Raw genomic sequence first — 20,100 nt, forward strand, 5'->3', positions numbered from 1 at the left:
CTAGCCCCTTTTGCAGTGACTTTCAAATCACTCTACGACAACAGGTGGAAAAATCCAATGTAAATGCATAAATGCAATCGTAAATATAAACATAATAATAATAATTTCTAAATTAACCATGACCTATAGATTATTTAACACAAATCTAATAAATGTAAGTTTCAGGTACATCATTTGATGTTCCACTCTATTTTCAGAGACTTCTTTACCTTCTGCTGGTGGAATCTCCAAACTGAAAATGTAGGAACTGAGACATTAGCACAATGACCTACTTCGCAGGAAAATAGCAAATTGCACTTTGTGCCACTTCACTTACATACAAAACATCCACAGTTTATGCGCATACACCCACAAATAGCACAAGCGCTACCACCCACACCCGCTTGCGCATTGCGCTGGCATGAAAATTGTGCTTAAAATTAGCATTCTCACGAAAATTGGATAAGACATTGCGCACGGTCTTAGCGCTCTGTGCTACTAGCTGGGTTTCTATTAAAATGTTTTGCATTTTTTTTGCACATTTCTAAAAATGTAACAAAAACAAAACATAAAAAATATGAATTGTTGCATATTTCCATCCATTACGTCATGCACATTATCTTGAGGGAGTCACCTTGTCATGATGAAGCAGATGAATGAACTCCTTGTTTTGGGGAGAGTTTTAATTGCAGGATTGGAGCAATTGTACCTAGTTTTATTAAGTGCAGCCAGAACACACCACAGAACAAGGGTAATATCTGATATAATCAGGGCTGAATTTTAAGAGATGCCCATACACCGCCAGTCTCAGCATACATAGAAGCGCCCACTCTCAAACTGATCAGGCGGATTATGAGGACCCACTTTAAAGTCCAGCTGTGGGTTAAACATGTCTGAATGTCAAGAGCTTTGTTTGAAGAATTATGTGCCATGGTCTGTCCTTTCATTGGGCCAGTCACATCAAGCTATCACACACTCATAACACGCACACAAATGGTAAAAACACGTCATTGTTTTGCGAATAAACATTAGGTTTAGGCTTGGTTAGGGGTTAAACTTAGTAGAAATCATAATAATTTGATTTGTTGATTTCTATCTTCTTCTTTATGGGAGTAAAAGTCATACGTTATTTTACATGCCAACTACTATTTATTACAATTTTGCTATCTCATACTATTATTATTTGCCATGAGACTGGGTCGAAGAGAACATTACATTTATAGTTATAGAGTGGCTGTGTTAATATTTCTTCCTGTCAATAAGCACGTGTTTCCATCAGCAGAAAAGTTAGATTGGGTCCCTTCCTCTTCTTCTGAGTCCCTGCCCCCTTCAAACTATCAGCTCAGCTTTACAACTACACTGACTTCACCCCCTCTGGAAAATGGACCGACCTGCTTTGTGTTTTCTCCACAAGAGCCCTTTTGTTGCTGGGCTCCATATGCCAGACAAGGGACTCAAAGACTTATACCCCCAGCTCTGGCCATAAACACGTCTGGCCTGGAGAGTGGGGGAAGATTATGGAGGGAAGGGACCGTTTCAGTCACAGGCCAGAGCTTTCAGTGGTGTAAATGTTGTGTGGGTCACTTGTAGGTCTAAATGTTGCTAAATCAATATGAAAAGCAGAGGGACTATAGAAGCTGCCCTCTGTGAGTGTATACCTCCTCTGTCCTGGAAACAGTCCACAGAGCAGCCCCCCAGACACACTGACCACCAGCACATACAACACCCTTACTTAAAATGGACAGACTGTAACCAGGTTGTATGAACATTTCCCAACATAGAAAGAAACAGGAATGCTTGTGTATAACAACTGGCATGTTCAAAAACAATAGCAAGACCCTAGTATTGAATAATAAATATTAACCTCATGTTCTGTCTTACACTGACTTTACTACTTTTATATTTGTAGTCCCAGTAATCCCACTGATGTAGGTGTAAAATACTGTTTGTAAATATGAAATAAAAATGGTATTGTCCTTTCAAATTAAATTAATATGACCTAATCAAAACCCAGTAGCCATATATTATTTGAAGAATTATCCCTCAGTTTTTACCACAAAGTAGGCGTCCACCTTTTAGAAATATCGATCTATTCTAGTAAATATATATAGATATTTATTTAAACTATTATCTGTTCTAATAATGTTGTTTCTGTTTTGGGTCAATTTGACCTCAGCAAAAAAACGCAATAAAACAAACAAAACAAAAAACAAATTAATTGCATTAAATAATTTGTTATATCTGTGGTCAAGAATTGTAAAATGTTTCATTAATGGCACACACACACATAGAAAGTAACTGTAATCCAGGAAAAAAAAGGCATATCAAGGCATCTTGGGTTTGGCAGGATCCAAACATATGTAAATGTGTGTGTGTTGTTGGTAGCACTGATGGCTCTTCTTTACACACATTTCCCGAGCTTCCTCTTACCTGCCCATTCACACCCTTTTTATTTCTATTAGCACATTTCCATGTGAGAAGTGAGTTGAATGGTTAAGCATTTACATACATGGTGGTCATTGTTGTGGTGCTGCTCTGGGACAGTAATAGGGTGGGGAATCAGCATGTTTGTCATGTTGTTGCTAGCTTTTTAAACTGTGCATTTAACAGCACTGGTGAGGGATTTGGACTAATGTTGATTTTAGAAATGAACAGTAGCAGAGAAGAGGTGTTGCTTGTAGGGCCCTCAGTTCATTTAGTTTAATGGTGGAATCAAATATTTAAAAGTTTGGGTTTGTGATTAATAGGGACATATTTCAAGACGTCTCACATACTTTTTTACTTTTAACCACTAAGTTGGAACTTGGATTTTTTTATTCATGATTGAATACAATTATATTTGTATGCGCCAAACGTTTTCAAATATTCAGCCCAAAGTACCACTGCAATCAATTTCATTATCCAGCAATTACGTTTTTCAAAAACATTTATTCTACAACCATTTAAGCATGCCTGACAAAAGTTCAGTTTCTTTGATTGAAAGTCAGTTATAACATGGACCAGGGTGGAATTTGCAAGAACATTTGATGCAAAGGTTGCTATGGGAGAAGCTACAGCTGGTCAGGATGGCCACATTGACCAGTGAAAAGGTGGACTTAATACGCTGGACAGGTTCCAAACAAAAGCTCCCCCCACCCCCCTTTATATGTTCTCTGCTCTCAGCGCATTATCCTTTCTTCTCCTTTGTTTTCAACTGGATGTAACCCACTGATGCCAAAAATCCCAGAATGGACATTAAGTGAGATCATGGGAAGTTTCCAGGATTTTGTCAGGATTTCCCAACACCAGTGGTGTAGCAGGGCCATACTCACGTATATGCCATATCCTTACTTTTTTCCCAGGGCTGTTTGCGTATAACGACTTCTAAGGATCTATATTTGCGTATACCCTCAGTGTACCCACTAGATTTGCTGCTTCAGAAGTCCATAATCTACTGTTTCCTTTTAACTTATTGGATGCTGTTTTGTGAAACTGGAAATTTTTTGTTGTAATTAGTGCATTATTACATAAATTCTGCTTTTCCCTGCCCCTGAAAACCGCTGTTGCCGCCAACATCGGCTGAGGGAAATTATGACAGTGAGTGGACAGAGAGAGAGTCACCCTCAAGTAGTATCAGGTACAATTAATTAACAAAATATGACAAGCGTAATGTAAAATAAGGAATCATCCTGTAATTAAGGGAAAAATCTGTGTTCCGTTTGAAATCCACATGCAATGCCGTTTGTCCCATATTTTAGCATCATACACCCTAGCTGCTGAGAATGTTTCACAAATTGAGAGAAATTGACCTGAAACACACACCTTTTGTGTGAGTTGTGTGAGATATTGGCTGTTGGAGCGATCAGTCACAATCAGTGAATATCATTTTGTCAAAATCATATAGCATTCAAGTGCATGTTAATTGTTTCCCACCATTGGGATTGTAATACACCAGTAAATGCATCTATTCATGACGTGCCATTACATTTTATTGCACATGTCAGTAGTACAGGTGTAGGTAAAACACAACAGGAATTTCTTACATTTCCCTTATGATAAACACAATTTACAGTCAAAACAGCATCATAATTCAAAAATAAATGCTAAATCATTGGATTAAAATTTATTTCCTCACATACAGTTAAGAGTTTAGGGTTACATTCTTTAACTAAAATGTTTTTATTTGTGGTAAATGTGTAATTTTAACACTGATAGTGGAGGTTGTTTGTGTGTCCCTTGATTTATTGCGCAACCTGTTATGTCATGAATCCATGACCTTTCATTAAAGATATACTGTATGTCAGGAAATGACATCACATACACTGGAGGTGTACATCAACCATTCTGCAAAATTATGTTGAGTTATTTGAAGTTTATAATTCTAATGTTTTATTGATGTTTTCCTTTATTTTGTGGTGTTAGTCACATGTGGTCAAGCATAACATGTCCACCCTGTTATGGGAAGATATATGGGAAATTCATATAATTTAAAATGTCAATATACAGAATTTATGTTGACAGGAATAAAATAAATACAAATTTGTTTACAAATATTTTACCTAGATATCAATCACAGACCATGTAGTGGCTAATTTATCCACTGAATGTCCACCCTGATGCTGCCCATTTAACTGGATGGACATCTGAATTTTTTAGTAATTTACAAGTATCTTGACCAGTATCACTAATACAGTCTTTAAAATGTTCCTGTAATTATGAAACATGAAGAAACTTGTAAAAGTATATTTTAAAAGTTTTAAAAGTTTCAAAAGTTTCGAATGTCACCGAATTGTAGTTCCGTCACTCTCTATACACAGATTACACAGCCTACAGTAACATGAAAGTACAATCTATAGTAACAGACACCCCCGAAATGTAGGTATAGTAACTTGACTCTATTGAGACCAGGATGTATTTACACAATAACGGAATATGATAGGTATAGTTGAGGAGAACAATGATCTTGTCATTGAGTCTTTAAAAATATATGCAGGGTGAAATAGTCTTATGGTGTGGGATTGGCTTTTGTCTTATAGTCTGGGTTTGGGTTTAAAGGAGGACTAGAGTGTTTCAAACTAAAATAAAAGGAAGAGTAAAATGTCATTTTATGTTTATAAGTTTGTCACTAACAATCCATACCCTCTCCCACAATTCCCTCATTTCCAGGAACCCACTTAATTTTTTGAACACTAAAAGAAAATGTTAAGTATCTAAAAGTGTTGATTGATTTTTATGAAATGAAGATGTTAGCAAGATGTGATTCCCAGCATATGATCTCATTGACAGACCAGCTGATTTACATTCAAATGAACTGCAGACATAAAGAGAAATGATTATCCAAACACCAAGATCTCAAGGCCAAAACTTAAACCAAGATGTCTTTGGCCATCAGCTGCACAAGAGGTGCAGTGTAGCGAGGTGTCATCTGTAGCACACAGACACGCACTGCATAGCAAATGACTTGTTCGCAGTTCTCACTGGAGAGGTGTTTTGTTGTGCTGTTACACACTCTTGGCAGCTGGTACAGTGTCATTTTAAGAATAGAGGGATGTTTGTGTTTGTGTGTCTTGGCCAAAGCTGCTCACACTACGCTTCCTTTTTGGCTCTGCACACAAGAGGAAGATGGAATGGTCACATCCTGTTTCTAAAAGCAGTGAAAAAAATGGTACAGAAGTTAACATTTTCTCTGGATGACTCAGAGAAACAATAATGACAAAGGAATTTAACCGTGATGAATCAACAGTTGGAAGACTTGGTTAATGTTTGGGGTGGTAATGTTAAGAAATTGAATTGTGTATATATTGACATTTACAATGTGTACCAGGTTTAATAATGGTCTTAGAACAGAACAATTTGACCTCTTTACTAGAATGAGTAATGCAAACACAAGCAATGTGTATGCAGATAATTCCTGTCAGTTGAGTACATAAAGTTACTGTGCAATCTTACCGTAGATTTCTTAACACTTTGCTTGAAAAACTGGGGACTGCTTGTGGTTGTATCACCTGCTGATGGATCTAGTAAAGAGGGTAGATAATGACTGCAATGCCAAAAGCTAAATATCTTAGAAAAATAAGACTAAATTATAAACAGCCGCGGGTCGTGCATTTTATGTCTAGGCCTTCAGTGCGATTCATGCCATTAAGAAAACACAGTTTCACAATGCATAAGATACTATGCATTCATAAATACAATACCAACTGACATTTTAAAAACAGGTCCATGCACGAAAGCCAGAACTTGAAATGGCACTAAATGCTCAAGCAAGCCTAATTTTAACTGCGGCATAACTGTATTGTGAAATTAACATAAAAAATCATAATGTTTCATATGAATCTACCAATAACTCCAACATAAATGCATTCCATTCCCCGATATTCAGAACTGCAACACTCCCTTTAGCTTAACAGGGGTTTGATAAACCCACCCAACTGATAAACAATGCTGCAGCGCTAGCATTTGTGCTTCAGGTGTACGATTATCAAAAGAGATTATAATTTACCATGTTTTATACACCAGTTTCTGCAGGCATTTTTTAAACAAGCTTTAATATCATGTAATGTGGAAACAAACACATTTATCGATATTACTTAATAAAGTGAATGTTTATCACTTACTTTGTATATCTCCCTGAGTGTGGACATGTTTGGTGCGAGCTACGTTCCCACCAGAAGCCTGCGGTCGGCTAAGGAACGTCGCCTTGTCATACCAAAACAAAGAGGCACCAAAACACTTTCCTGGACTTTCAGTTTCATCATACCACGTTGGTGGAATGACCTTCCCAACTCAATCTGTGAAGCTAACTCACTCTCTATCTTCAAAAAATGGCTAAAAACACATATTTTCCAAAAGCACTTAACCGGTCACAAAAAAAAATAAATACAATAAAAAAATATATATATATATTTACAATTCTTGTTGCACTTAAATCTGTTTTGTATACTATTCTGATGATAGTGAAACTTTGTAATATGGCACTTTCGTACCACTGTCTCCTTAAGATGACTCGTTTAATGTTTTCCTCTTTTGTAAGTCGCTTTGGATAAAAGCATCTGCCAAATGAATAAATGTAAATGTAAAATGTGTGACATCATGCCCCTTTATCTCAGCGAAATCAGAATTGACAATTTTTGGATGAGCCTACAAGTTGTAATTCTGACTTAAATATGCATTCCATTGCACTTTTCTTAGTAGGAAGTTGTATAATCTGACTTTCCGATTTGAGTGGAACGCAGCAAGACTTTTCAAAACTTGTGATTTGTGAAACAGTTGTCACACTTCGCTTGTAAGCATCAAGGAATAAATTCTGACTGGATAAACTTTTCGTTTTCTCTAGTTGTTTGTAGATTAATTAAGAGTGGAAAGTGATTAAAAATACATAGGCAAAAAGGTGATTGAGAATGAAATGATGAAAAATATGTATTTATTTGGCATGTTAGACAAGCAAAGAAGGCTTTGCTGGTCCTGAGAAGTTGCCACAGATTTTAAAGTATAAAGTAGATGGGGTTGTCAGCATACTAACTTTTCAGTAGTTAATACCAATAACAGTGCAATTTCATTATTCTTTTATAATTTCATGATTTATTGTTGATAAACAGCAAAACGAATATGGTATGAATCAATTCAATTAAAAAAGTTAAATAATAATATAAATAGTAAGGCTGTTGATTTAACCCATTAATTCAGCATGATTAATAATACAAAAATAACACATTTTATGTTGTCACTTTTTATCTAATTTCATTGTTTATATTAAACTTATAATTATTCTTTTATTATATATTCAATTATTTTGATTTTGGGGCTTCTTCAGCAAATATTGATATGTGATTAATTCAATTAATGTTTCGGCATGTAATTCATGTAATCAATAATCATGTAATTATTTAGATAAAAAAATTAATTGATTGATATCCTAAGTAATTTCTCCGAATAACCAAAGGGCAGATGTCAGAACTACAAAATAGAGTGTTAAAAACATGTTTCCCCTTTGACGACCTTTCATAAGTAAGCATGCATTCTGACCAAATACACTTTTTTTAGTTTTTCCCAAGCAGATTGTTTTTGAAGGGCTTGTAAGAGACTTATATGTATCTGATGTCATTGACAAGTTTTCCTGGAACTGAGAGCCAATGAACAAAGATGGCAACCTCAATATTGTGTACTTTCTCGCAATCTATTCATGCACAAATGCAGTTGAAATATATGCTAGAATGCTAATGGATAGCTAGGTATTATAGACCTCCTTGCTTGGTACTACCAAAATTGTTTGTTCCAAAAAATACTGGTATTTTTGTCATCCCTAAGTAGATGTATTTCTTTATTTTGTATGTAAAAGAGAAAAAAAAAATAAGGAAAGGAGAAAGTCTTTCCTGATAATTGTACACAAATGTGTCGCCCTGATAAATTTAAGCATGCTCACAGCACAAGACTTCCGTTATAAACACTACTAGAAGTCTCCACCCCGTTTTGAATGTTAAACTGCTATATGTTTTGTACCAAGCATCAGCGGGGCATTCCGCCAACTGCATGCATTCCATTCTATTGTTCTTGCTCTTTTCAAAGCACTTGTTTTCAATTCGACCCCCATTGAGACAGATCTCTCATTATAGTCCCATCTCATGTTCAAATTACCATAACTGCTCCATAAAATGTAAGCCAGCAAATACCATCTTGATTCACAGGCCCAGCTTCATCAGCAGATCTGCTCACAGTATTGCAAAAAAATCTGCAAGCTGAAATTCACTCACACAATTTACATTTACTCATATAGATGTTTTCATACAAAGTGTGTTAATGAGGAAAAAACACAAGCATTTCATTACAAAGATATAATAATATTAACAATGCTGAGTAACAAAACATCAAAAGTAGACTGAAGTTGTGCAAAGCTAAAATAGATTTAAAATAAATTAGGCCTAAAACATACTACTCTACGCAAGTACAGGAACACAGACCTTTTTATCTACTTGAGCTCGGTTTCGTGCAGCATTGTGTTCTGTAATGTGTCAGTGGAATGGAATTCATAACGTAACACAATTCTGAGCTTTGCCACAGGGGATGCTCTAATTACCATTAGCTTAAACTCTTTTTTTCCATTCAACTATGGATATGATGTCACTGTGTGTGTTTTTGAGTTTATTGCAATGGTTTGAAAAAATTGCCAGCACAAAATGTCAGGAAAACTACGTATGGGTTAAACACCTTCTTACTGACATTGGTCAATGACATCGGTGCTCCACCTACTTTAACGTGGCATCTTTTTCCAGTTTTTTGACTCAGTCGAGATTAGTCATCATGAACATAAAGAGTTGCCGAGCTTATGCAGACTTAACTAAATTGATAAAATTATTTGCATAGGGAAATTTTCCAAGACTATATTGTTTTTTTTTTTTTAAATAGATCAAGTTTACAAAAGTCAAAAAAATACAATAATATATAGTAACCGTGCATATATTGGCCATGCATAGCATGCTAGATTTAGCACTATTAATGTAGAATGTAAACATGACAAATTACACGTTATCTACAGCAGGCTTTTTCAAAGTTTTGCCTACTGCGAACCACTTTTTTCGAATGCCAGTCATCCATGATCCACTAATGGGGGTTGGTGGAATAAAGTAATAGGTACTTAATCAATCTAGTTGTTTATATGCTTGTAAAATAGGTTTGGCTGAATATATTTATAGATACTTCATAATCGTGTTATGTTTATATGCTTATAATATAGCAGCCTAATATCTGTAGTCCAATATTTGTAGCTTTGGTGCTGCTGGCTGAAGTTTTTAGATGGTCCCTTACCACACCCTTCACAGTTTTAACACATCTGTTACACTTACCCATTGTAGGCACAATTTCCAAGTTTAAATGAATGATCTTGAATGATATTGCGGTGACGCCATCGAACCAGCTTAAATACAGGACAAATAATTTCATCTTTAAATACAGGATGATCCCGTATTTAAATAAAGAATAACTTCACCGTGAGTGTATCGGAGCCTTAATAACACATCTAGTTTCAAGGCAGAAACATTTGAAGGAAACTCTGTCTGTCACTTTTGTTTGTTACCACCACGGTATCATCAGAGTATGTTTCTGGCCTCACTTTTAAGGCAACCAAGCAAAACAAATGCTATTCCAATTACAAAATACATCTGTACCTCACATGGTCATGTTTGAACTCTTTTTAGAGCAAAACTAATTTTCCACTTGAGAGTTAATCTATTCAGTTCTGTTCATTAAAAACTTTTCATATTGCATTGGTCATGCTGCCTTTGTCTTTCATAACACACACACACACACACACACACACACACACACACACACACACACACACACACACACACACACACACACACACACACACACACACACACACACACACACACACACAAGAACAGTTCTTGCTGTTTTTAGCTGCAGTTCACCAAAAGTGAGGTCTTGGGCTAATATCAACATCGGGCTGTAAATATTACATACCTTGAATAGCCACCCTGTGACTGCCATGAGTAAGTAATGTATGTACACCTGGAGCCTACTTCTGCAACCCCAGGCTATAAAAACAAACAACAGAAGTTCTGAGATTTCAGTGCTCCTCACTGTAGGTGACCTCATGTTTTTGTTTAAATATATCCTCACACATGTGTTTTCTTTTTATTCCCTAGGTGCAGAGTTCATTGCCTAGCACTTGTTTCTGCAGTCTGTAATATTAATACACAGCTGTAATATAAATAGACGAGAAGTCTACAGGTCAAATATAGCTGGTTAGTAGCTAGTCTAGCCATTTTGCTGGATATACAGCCTCAGAATAATTATGGAAGAAGAATATGACCAAATAAAGTACACACTGTAAAGCTTTGGGAGTGACAACCGCATTTAAATGTACAGTTGCACGCTGTAAAAAGTCTTAACCTGCAATTGTCACGTACTGAGCTATTCTACCTGATCTAACCCTTAAACTAAGCTTTGTTGTTGTAACCTAATGTTTTATTCAGGTTGATTCAGTGATGTTAAATAACATTTTTGGCTTGAATAAAACCAGTTAATTTAGTAACTACATAAAGCACATGTTTAGGTTAAAACTCATTTTTAAATGCAGGACTGAATCCCCTAAATTATCCAACATGATTACACTGGAACTCAACAGAGTTACACACAAACGCCTTCTCCCATCAGACAATTTTGCATCAGTTCACATGTGTTTACCTTGTCCATGTGGCACGACTGGTAGCACGTTGCATCAGCAGCCTCAGAGACACGTGCTGTGGCCCTATGTGAAAACCAGGAAGTAACTGTGTTCACGTAATCAATATCAACCGCATTTCAGAGATTGCATTTTCACTCAAAGATTACATTTTTAATTTAAGATTATAGAGACAACAATGATTCAACATAGCAATGGTTTTGTATCTCATGCCTGTAAACAAAAAACATCTATGCCACAGTTTAACACACTATTTTTGACAGAAGTAACATTAGCATCAGGAGATGTAGGCCTATTAATATCAACAGTTTTGAGTAAACTGCTGTCAAAAGCTGTGCTGTGTTTTCTTTATGTGCTTAAACAGAGTGCTGTCTCTCAATCATAATGCATGGGTTGCTGCTAGACCGCAGAAGAGATATACAGCACTAACATTTGAGAATCAAGACACGTACCTCTGTTTCTGTGAGTTGTCAGTCTCCAAAGGAGAGTGACATTGCTGAATTAATGAGTTGTTCAGTTTTTTCTGTACATATTATACACATATTATACATATATTTTTAGAGAACAAATACGAGTACCTATACTTCCTTTTCGGTACTCGCCCATACGATACATATATCTGTTGTTTTTTTTTTTTTTGGTAAATATTTCTGAATTCTATATTCAATAGTTTATTTAAATTTTATCATCAAAATATGGTACAAATAAATGAATTAATTAACCCCTTATACTCTGGTGCATTTTTGGGCTGCCGCCTACAATTTTTCACACTCATTTTAAAAGCTCACCATTCACACATACTTTGGATAAATTGCAAAAAAATTAAATAACAATTTCTCATAAATAATATTTATTAAAAAAGAAATTCCTAACTTTGTAAACAGATATTCTGATTCTTTTCACTCAACCTCAGTTTGAAAAGTATCATTTTATTCTACTAGTTGGCTGAAAGCACTAGAATTTTCTTTCTCTATTACATTCCATCACAATATACATATCTGAAACATAGGTGGCACTGTAACGCATTTTAGCCCTCACAGTTGTGCTCGTCTATAGACATTCAGTCTAATTTTCAGTTCATGCACCACCCTTGTTGGTTCATTGAATATCTTAGCCTCTGATTGGACTAGAAGCTCAATCTTCGTAGGTGTCAGTAGAAGACTGAGATCCTCCCCTTTGCGATGAAATAAATTTGTTTTATCATCAATAGTTGCTAACATATTTCCTAATGATTTGTTTTGCATGCTTTTCCTGCTGGATGACATATTTAGTTCTAGACATCTAAGATATAACATTAGACTATTTAGCCAAGCAAGCTCACAGACAATAAAACAGTGGCAATTTTTTTTAGAGAACTTCCTAAGGTAAAAGCAGATATACACTTTTTAGCTATTTGGGGCTTACAGCAGCAGTCATTGGAGCATAAAAGAGACGTTTGTGTTCAATATTTCAATTTGTGATTCTTTTGAAAATCTGGTGTTAGGTATTGGGGCAACAAAATGTATTGTTCAGTCACATTCCTGAACCTGTGAGCTTTCATTTGATATATGACTTGTCTGTGAATGTGCTATTTGAAGGACTTTTATTTTTATATAAATGTTTCTACCCCATTACCTCTGGGTTGGGTGCTAATTTTCAACACAAATGTCTTGAGGCCTTATTTTGTTATTTTAAGTAATATAAATGAAAAGTTCGGATTCTAAACTTTCCAGTGATACCTCATTTGCCTGATTTATGTACACAGAGACTTTAACAACCCAGTTGATCAATAGTGTTTAAACTTTAATCAAATGAAAATTGATCATTTAATTTTCACTATTTTTATTAAATGAAGCTTTGATACAGAACCTCACTGCACAATCAAAATACAACATTGGAGTTATTTTTGTCAAATAAAGTGCTGCACAACAGAGCATTACAGATATTGCTTACATATAAGATAATTATTATTGATTAAGTTTTTCTATTATTTGTAATATTAATAGTAGTAGTATTACAGTGAATATTACATAAATATATACAGTAGTTATATACAACCCCAATTCCAAAAAATTTGGGAAAGTATGAAAAATGCTAATAAAAACAATTGTGATCTGTAATTTATATTCACCCTATGCTAATTTGAAAGCACTACAACTACTTACTATATGATGTTTTACCTTGTGAATTCTTTGTACAGTCATTTCAAAGCAGATGATTGCAACACGCTCCAGGGGCAATTTAAGACTAATAGCAATTCGAGGAGTAAAAATAACAAGGAAATGTGAAGCAGGAGATGATAAACAGGTGAGGTAATCGTGTCATAGTATATAAGGAGCCTCCAAAAACAGCTTACTCCTTCAAGAGCAAGGATCATTCAAGACTTGTCAATTTGCCAACAGATGCTTCAGCAAATAATCCAACACTTTGAGAACAATGCTCCCCAATGACAAATTGGAAGGATTTTGTGCATTTCACCATCTACAGTGCACAATATAGTTAAAAGAGTCAAGGAATATGGTCAAATCTTGGTGTGTAAAGGACAAGATGAAAACCACTTCTGAATGCACTTGATGGGTGAGGAAGGGCGCTCGGAAATGTTGGGTCTGAGTTTTGTTACGACACGTGTTGACTGTTAGCAGGTCTTTTTAAGAAGGCCTTTTATAAATAAAGTTATATCCAATATTGGAAAATCGTGTTACATTTACATTTATGCATTTGGCAGACACTTTTATCCAAAGCAACTTACAGTGCACCTTTGCTTTTATCCAAAGAGACTTACAGAGCACTTATTACAGGGACAATCCAGAGCAACCTGGAGTTAAGTGTCTTGCTCAAGGGCCCAACAGTGGCATCTTGGTGGTGCTGGGGCTTGAACTCCCAACCTTCTGGTCAGTAACCCTGAGCCTCAACACCTGAGCCACCACTGCCCCACGTCTTGTGTAACTGAATGTTTATGGACTGGCCCCTCTTCCATTGTACTTGACTAACTGTAACTACAAATTTTGCTTAAACAAAAGACGAGTCTAAAATGTCATCTGTGATAATCGACAAGCTACAAATGCTTCTGATTGAGCTTAACTTGTATTGAATCCAGAATATTCATTTAAGCCTTGTTTAACTGAAAAACAGGTGTCAGGTTTGACATCATCCATTCTACGGATGAAAGAAAAACATACAGGTTTGGAACGATATGAGGGAAAAAAATATAATTACATAATTTTCATTTTTAAGTGAACTCTTCTGCATTATATAGTTTTTTTTTTTATTATTATAATGCTATTTACTGAATTGTATAATTATTTTAATTTTTTTGCTAAAAAGCCAACAGAGTTTAAAGACAACTTATATAAACAGGTACACATTTGAAACGTTAACTGCACACAAACATACACTTGATTCTCTTCCTCGAAATAAAGTATACCATACAATAATTCATAGCGGTCATGAATAATGTTTACAGTTATGAACTGTTACTACAATCCTGCCAGACAATGGCAGTTGGTTGGCACAGGGAGGTGCAATGTGGGTTACTGTTACCCCTGGTTTGTTGATAAGCCCAGCCCTGTAGTTGCTGTCTTCCCCATACCCACTTCCACCCTCTGCGGACCCATAACCACCATGCAAGATGTTGCGGTTAGTTTTATAACAGGCGAGAGCATCAGACGCTAACGACCCAAACCACTGTCAGTTAACTCGGTCATGACTTCTGAAGTGGAGGTTTTGTAACTGCTGCAAGGCATATCAAAGCACAGATGAATCATGTTATGTAAGGTCTCTGAGACAGCTATCTACAGTTGTGGTGAAGTTTAAGTAAAAATAAAAATAATTTACGCAACCAACTGTTCTTTTTTACTAGTTGGTTCACTGACATTTGTTGGATGCAACAAATTTGTCTTTTTTTCTTCTTATCATATAATGGAGAATTATGTAGATTATGAATCATTTGAATAAACAGCAGTGTGGAGGCAGTACGGCAGCATGAAAAGTGGATTATTTTAGTGAAGTATAGTTGATTTTTATGTTATTTACTGGAAAATTAAAGTGGTATTCAAATTGGCTCTTTTTGTACATATACAACTAATATAACATTCTAACCTGGTGTTTAGCCATTTTGTACATGAATGATTAATGAAAGGGTATTATTTGACCAACGATCTTTTAATGTAGAGATGGAAACTTGATGGAAAGTACATTAGTGCTAATACAAATAAAATGTTTTGTTAATGTAAATTGGTTATCCTAAGTCAATTGTATTTTGCCCCATGGTAAACAAAATAAAATTATATATATATATATATATATATATATATATATATATATATATATATATATATATATATATATTCTTTTTTTTGTCTTTATTTTTTTTTAATTTTAATTATGGCTCAAGTACCAAAAATGAATAGATAATTAGAGACCCTAAGTATGTAATTGTGTTTTTTTTGTGGGTTTTTTTGCACTTCCATAAATTACATTTTGTATGATTATTTCATAAGATTACTATCACAGGTTATCTCTTTCTTTGTTTATTACAAAATAACATAGTACTATTTTCATACAAATAAATACTATATAAGGTTTACTATCTGTGCTACAATGATGAATTATCATTATCCTGTGCACACATACATATTATACATGCTATTTTTTACTCGAGGTGGCACTGTTGTTTCAGTGATTGACTTGATTTACATTTGACATTGCTATTTGATGAAGAAACAACTTGGAAGTAAACTATAGTGTAGCGTATGTGTTATGTGTAGCTCAATATGTGTTTGACAGCCAGTTGCATCTCATGAAATTTAAGTGTGGAACTATTGAATCCTGTTCTAGATTTGTCCCGATTTGTTGCATTACCTGTGTTAGTGAAAAATAAAACATCAAAATACAGTATATCAAAATGTATCTTATTCTACTATTTTCTAATTGTCTTGAATATATTTACAAATGTTCAGCACACAGATATGTAAGAGTGCTTGTTGAAATTCCCATGCACTAGAGGGTTAATTAAAGGAATGTTCTGGGTTAAATACAAGCTAAGCTAAATCAACAGCATTTGTGGCATAATGTTGATTACCACAAAAATTTGTTTTGAGTTGTTCCTCCTTTTCTTAAAAAAAAAAGCAAAAATCAGGTTCCAGTGAGGCACTTACATTAGTAGTGAAAGGGGCCAATAAAAGTGAACGTGGCCAATATTTTGAGGGTTTAAACCATATAGATAAGTGGTTTAAACACAAAAATGTGAAGCTAATAATTTTATAAATGCACTTGCATTATTATATATAAACATTTGTGTATTACATGAGCTGTAAAGTTGTTTAAATCATCATTTTAGGATTTGTTGACATTACATCGTCATGGTAACATAGTTACATAAAGCTGGCTATAACTTTACACAGACAAGGTAAATCAATTATTTTATCACACTAAAATTCAATTTACACACATATCCCCACATATGGTTATAATGAGTATTATGAGTATTTAATAACGGAAAAAAAAAGAACAAATTTGGCCCCATTCACTTCTGTTGTAAGTGGAATCTACAATTTTGCTTTTTTTATAGAAAAGGACGAACGAATGCCACAAATGCTGTTGATTGAGCTTAACTTGTATTAAACCAGGAACATTCCTTTAATGTCATTGATGTTGTCAATGAAAGCAACTTATCATTCCATGAATTCAATATACGGATTTGTAAACATTTCTATGTCTTTAAATTAAGTTTATACATAAAAATTATTCAGACGCTGTCAATATTCTATGTTTCTATGAGTCTATGCAAACGCAAGCAAATGTATGTGTGCTAGAATCACACTTTACGTAGGAATACCTTCAAATACTCATGGAGTCGGGTTGGTTTAAAGACTCTAATTCCACCACAAGGTAGGCTACACATAAATTAATTTTTGTGAATTGAATGAGTAAGAGCAATAGTTTCACATAAACCACGGGCCATTATGTTTGGCACTATTGAAGAGGGATTCTGTATGTTCACACAATAAAAACAATAGATATTCATTCAATGAGTGAATAAAACATATTGCAGCTGTATTTGAAGCCAGTTAAACCATGATTATGACTATTTTGGTTGACAGTGGTTTCCGATACAGTTTCAGATACAGAATTCTGATATTGTTATTTGACGTAGCATAAACTTCCTTTCCTACATATCTCTTGGATGTCTTTGTTTAACAAATTCAATGGTGTGAGAAAGCACCACTGAAAGATGTGTGGAGATATTGTACTGATTAGTGCTAATTTCCAATGTTCTCTGATCCTTTTTTAATGTTAGCGAATATTATTTTGTGAATTTTAATCTGTTGTTTATGCCATAAACAGCAAATGATTGAACTTTACCATTATTGTTCAGAAGAGGAAATGCCAGTATTTTCAGTTCCCTTTTTAGCTGAGATCAAATGCCCCTGAAATGTAGAAATTCTCAGTGGTGAATTGAGCATTTAAAAGCTTTGTTCTACTTAATTCATCAGCTTCGTCTTACTGCATAATTTAAGAAGTATGAAACATAACCTTTAAGTTTTTTTCCTTCCTCTACAAATAATAGCATGGTTCCATTTTAGTTTTATGTTTTTATGTCTTCTTTATCTGGTCGGTCACGAAAAGTACTGTGCAGCATTAAGATGGTAGTAATATTTGAGAAATTCGATTTTTTTCAAGAGGCCACATTTTTCTCTCTGTGCCTGCCATTCTGAAGAAGAATCAAGAAAAGGACAGCACCACAAGAAAGCTCCCATTCACACATTCATTTCAATGAAGTTAATTATCTGTAGCCTAATTGCCCCAAGGGCCCTTTGGACATTACCATGTGTCTTGGGAAAAAGGGGGCTTCACATAAATCTTTTAAAACAACCACCCCCAAAACAAGTTTCCCTCTCTTCCATCGAACAGGCTGAATGCTGAAAAGCGGCATTTAGACAGGTCCCTATGGGAGCCACACACAATGATGCCTTTTGCGTGCTGGGAGAGGATACAGCTCCAGAGTCAAAGTGCAGTGTTTGTGGTAATCAGTACCCACCAACCCCCAATGATTTAGCCTTTTTCAGCTCAAAAGCTTCTGCTCTGACTAAGCATTACCACTATACACCTGTGCAAAGAGAAGGAGAGAGGGGGCACATGAAAACAGAGTACGACAGGGATACAGTGGGGGCTTGTTCGGAGAGGAATGGTTCAGGTGTTTCGGTCAGAGGGAACCTGCAGGATTCAGGTTTTCCATGTTTGTATTTTCCTGATGTTGTTTTAGCCTCTTCTGTTACAGGCCTTCTTCCCCCACTGGATATTTCTGAGATCACATCCGTGGTCTCAATGGTCCCCTCATTGTGAAGTCATAGCGGAGGTGCTGCAAAGAAGGGCGAAGCTTAGGCTGCATAGAGATTGATGCAAAAATATCTGGAAAGGCCTTTTCTGTCTCTCTGTGTGGATTAGGTATTGAGAGTTTCAGATAACTGCAAAGTCCTCGAGTGTATATGTTTCTGGCAGAACTAACAGGTTTGACATAAGCATGATGTAATGAATTCACTTTCACTCCATGGTGCAAGTTTTTCAGCCAGATCTCACGAAATTCTGTGACTGGCCACATTTTTGCTAAATGATATTACATGGTTCCTTACCTGACATGTATCACGGCAGTACCTAGCTAGAGAGTTAAAGCGATTTACCAAATACATTTTGTTTTTAAGGTTAATGTTCCATCAAGATTTAAATCAACAAAACCTACCCTCTGACCTTAAACCTAACCGATAGTATCATAAATGTCAAATGTGAGCTGGAAAATTCTATTCCAATAATTTGTTCAATGAGCTTTATAAAACTTAAGTTGTTAATTGTTGAAACAGAAGCTCAAATGGTAAAACAAAACAAAACAAAAAAAAAAAAAACAGAAAGGTTTTTGCATTTTCAGAAAGAAAAAAGTAAGATGCATTCTGGGTGATGGTTAGAGTGTTGCTATATACAGTGTATACACTCACCAACCACTTTATTAGGTACACCTGTACACCTACATATTCATATGATTATCTAATTAGCCAATCATGTGGCAGCAGTGCAAGGCATAAAATAATGCAGATCCGGTTCACGAGCTTCAGTTAATGTTCACATCAACCATCAGAATGGGGAAAAAATAGATCTCATTGAATTCGACCGTGACATGATTGTTTGTGCCAGGCGGGCTGGTTTCTGTAACTGCTGATCTCCTGTAATTTTCACAACAACAACAATTTACATTTAGATAGCACTTTTCTAGGCACTCAAAGCGCTTTACATAGTATAGGGAGAATCTCCTCAACCACCACCAGTGTGCAGCATCCACCTGGATGATGCAACGGCAGCCATAGTGCGCCAGAACGCCCACCACACACCACACACCAGCTATTGGTGGAGAGGAGATGGTAGAGTGATGTAGCCAATTCAGGGATGGAGATTATTAGGAGGCCATGATGGATAGGGGCCAATTTGGCTAGGACTCTGGGGTTAAACCCCTACTCTTTACGAGAAGTGCCTTAGGGATTTTTAATGACCACAGAGATTCAGGACCTCGGTTTAACATCCCATCCAAAAGATGGTGCTTTTTTTACAGTATAGTGTCCCCGTCACTACACTGGGGCATTAGGACCCACACAGACCGTAGGGTGAGCACCCCCTGCTGGCCTCCCTAATACCACTTCCAGCAGCAACCTTGGTTTTCCCCAAGAGGTCTCCCATCCAGGTACTGGCCAGGCTCAACCCTGCTTAGCTTTAGTGGGCAACCAGGCAATAGCTGCAGGGTGATATGGCTACCGATTCACGCACACCTTTCACAAAAATCTTCCAGTGAGTGGCAGTTCTGCCTTGTTGATGAGAGAGGTCAACGGATGGCCAGATTGGTTCGAGATGACAGAAAGACTAATGTAACTCAGATAACCACTTTGTACAACTGTAGCGACCAGAATGGCATCTCAGAA

The sequence above is a fragment of the Xyrauchen texanus genome, chromosome 21 (assembly GCF_025860055.1).
Source record: "Xyrauchen texanus isolate HMW12.3.18 chromosome 21, RBS_HiC_50CHRs, whole genome shotgun sequence".
Classification (NCBI taxonomy): domain Eukaryota; kingdom Metazoa; phylum Chordata; class Actinopteri; order Cypriniformes; family Catostomidae; genus Xyrauchen; species Xyrauchen texanus.